Below are 3,443 nucleotides of genomic sequence, written 5' to 3'. Positions count from 1 at the left end.
ATGGTAATCACTAGCCACATATGGCTATTTAAATTTACATTTAACAAAAATAAGAATTCCACTAGACTCTGGATTGAATTTGAATCCGAGAAAGGGCTGGACTATGGGGGCGTGGCCAGAGAATGGTTCTTGCTGTCCAAGGAGATGTTCAATCCCTACTACGGACTCTTCAAGTACTCTGCCACGGACAACTATACCCTTCAGATCAATCCCAATTCAGGCCTCTGTAATGAAGACCATTTGTCTTATTTCATGTTCATCGGGAGGGTCGCTGGCCTGGCAGTGTTCCATGGGAAACTCTTAGGTGCTTTCTTCATCAGGCCGTTTTACAAGGTGATGCTGGGGAAGCAGATCACACTGAATGACACGGAGTCCGTGGATAGTGCGTATTACAACTCTCTGAAGTGGATCCTTGAAAACGACCCCACTGAGCTGGACCTCATGTTCTGCATCGATGAGAACTTTGGACAGAGCTACCAAGTGGACCTGAAGCCCAATGGGTCAGAAATCATGGTAACAAATGAAAACAAAAGAGAATACATTGACCTTGTTATCCAGTGGAGATTTGTGAACCGGGTCCAGAAACAGATGAACGCGTTCTTGGAGGGATTCACTGAACTGCTGCTCTCTATTGATTTGATTAAGATTTTTGATGAAAATGAATTGGAGTTGCTGATGTGTGGCCTCGGAGACATGGATGTGAACGACTGGCAACAACATTCTATCTACAAGAACGGCTACTGCCCAAACCACCCTGTCATTCAGTGGTTCTGGAAGGCCGCTGTTGATGGACGCAGAGAAGCGTATCCGGTGGCTGCAGTTTGTCCCGAGTCCCCATGAATGGATTTGCTGAACTCTACGGTTCCAATGGTCCTCAGCTGTTTACAGTAGAGCAATGGGGCAGTCCAGAGAAGCTACCCAGAGCTCGCCCATGCTTTAACCGCCTGGACTTACCTCCTTACGAAACCTTTGAAGATTTACGAGAGAAGCTCCTCATGGCTGTGGAAAACGCACAAGGATTTGAGGGGGTGGATTAAAGCACCCCGGCCTCGGGGTGGTCATCACTGAGCAGGCTCTGCTCGTACTTTCAGGTTCGCCTGACAACAGACTTTCGCAGGGACGCTGGCGGAGTTGCTGCGGCGCAGGCGCCTGGGGCAGCGCGGGCTCCCGAGGCAACGCCTTCTCCCAAACGGCCAAGTTCCCAGGTTTGAGCCGGGGGGCCATCCCCGCACCGCCACCGCCGATGACAGCTGGTTGACGTGTACACTAATTACATTTCAGGAGGACTCGCTCTATTTATGTTGTGCCTCTATAGGCAAAGCCCTTAATATTTTACATACTTTCTAATGACAAAAAAAAAAAAGAATTCCATTTCTTAGTCATACTAGTTCATAGTGCAAGTGTTCAACAGACACATGCAGTGTGAGGCTACTGTATTCAAAGTGCCAATGGAGAACATGTTTGTCCTTGTCGGAAGGGCTGTTGGACAGTATTATTTTTTTCTTTTGCATAAAGGTGGTCTTTGCTTTATTAACTTATTTGAGCAATGTAATAAGGAGATTCTTATTAGTTTTATTTGCAGTCTTCTTGGGGATGCATCAGGTCTTTCATATACCTTGATTACATCTTGCTCTGGACAGCAGGAACATTCTTTTATTTTTATCAACACTTTTTTTTCATGAGTGGATAAAGAGGCTCTGGTATATTCACACAATGGAATACTATGCAGCATTGAAAAACAAAGAACTCATGAAATATTATACAAAAGGAGTGATCCTGGAGGACATTATGCTGAGTGTAATACCTCAGTCACAAAAAGACAAATATTGCATAGTGCCACTGTTGTAAGACAGGAATGACAGCGGGATTGAGGGAAGACAGGAGAAGGAGGGGAGGAATGATGTATATTGTACTGAAACAGATGAGGGAGAGAACTGTTTAAACAGGATCTATGAATGGGTATTTTTGTCATTATAGAAGTCCAGAGTGAAGGCTGCAAAATGGAGTGGACTTGGGGGAAGGGATTGCCTAACAATGAAAGAGTTTTTCTTTCTTTTCAAGGAGAAGGGTCAATTGGAGGGGAAGAGGGTGGGTAAGGAGAAAAGTGCAACAATGAATGACTGGAAACCCTAAGTCTCTGTAAACTCTCATTAAAATTAATTTGAAAACAGGGTTAATATCTTAAATACTAGTGCATATCAGAAGTTACAGCTACTAACAAGTATTCCTTGACTATAAATGGCAAGGAAATCCACTTAATTTTTTTACAAACTTTTCATAAAAAGAAACTCGGTGTTATCTGGCTGTAAAGCTGATGATGGCAAAGGAATAAAAGGATCATTTCTCTTACGATCGTTCGGATGCCACATTGAGAAGTAAGGTAGAAGAATCGATAAAAATCATCCACCCTCTCGTTGACAGGGCAGCCCTCTCCCAGGGACAGCTCCTCAGGGCTTGCCAGCAGATGGTCATGGAGAAGTGGTTTAATTAGGACTTCGATCCAGATGGGGCCACATTCTACTTCCACTGTTGAGAGACAGTAAAAGAGGAAAGCTTAACACTTGTCTTTCCAAGAAAAGGCTTAGAGTTTTAGCTCTTCTAATTAACAACATTGGAAGCAGGAGTGGCACCCGCTTCCTAAACAACATGCCTCTGGAAACTCTATGAACTTCCATAAAGGTTCATAGTTGTAGAGGGGCTTCAGGTCTTAACAACATGAAGATAGTTCGCTTTAACAAAGAACACTAAGAATCCCTGATTAAGTATCAGAGACACACTGATATGAAGAGTGGTCCTTTCATGAACCTCAACTTCATGAATCTATCCGTGAATGAATCTTATTTACTCAGAAATAGCAAATTTGACCCATGAATAGATTGTTGTTGTTGTGTACTGTCGAGCGGGGACCGACCCATAGCTGACCCTCTGGTTTTCAGAGGCAGTGAATTGCATGGGAGGAGATGGCCCAGCCTCCCGCAAAACTGTATCCCTTGGGGATTGCAACACAGCTTCTTACCACTAGGCCACCAGAGCTCCCTAGCTAACTAGCTTGGGGGAATGTGATGCTGGACCTGGGAGCTCAGGGCAATTAGAGCGGGGCAGGGAGGAGAGGCCAATTCCTTAAAAACAACAACAACAACAACAACAAAGCCCCATGGACAATTTAGAGAGGAATAATAAAATGTAAAATTTAAGGCTTGCTTCCTATTTGGAGAAAAGATGAAAGTTATACAAGTGTTCAGGTCTTTCGTTCATAGGGTTGCTATGAGTCATGTACAACTCAACAGCACTTAACAACAACAACAACAACAACAACAAAAGACCTCTGTTGGCATAGCAGATAGAAAGTTATGCTACAAAGCCAAAAGTAGGTGAGTTTAATCTGCAGCCTCAGGCCTGGTTTTAATGGTTTTTTATTAAACATTCTTCTAGGTGGTATAGCA

General features: G+C 43.8%; 1 pseudogene; it reads left to right on the top strand.

Moving 5' to 3' along the window:
• Positions 1-1,037, top strand: LOC102845946 (annotated as a pseudogene).
• Positions 1,038-3,443: the final 2,406 nt, after the last annotated feature.

The sequence above is a fragment of the Elephantulus edwardii genome, unplaced genomic scaffold (genome assembly GCF_000299155.1).
Source record: "Elephantulus edwardii isolate Elephantulus edwardi_28Jun2011 unplaced genomic scaffold, EleEdw1.0 scaffold00268, whole genome shotgun sequence".
Taxonomy (NCBI): Eukaryota; Metazoa; Chordata; class Mammalia; order Macroscelidea; family Macroscelididae; genus Elephantulus; species Elephantulus edwardii.
Note: the sequence above shows the minus strand (reverse complement) of the source record. Positions and strands in the feature narration are given on the sequence as shown.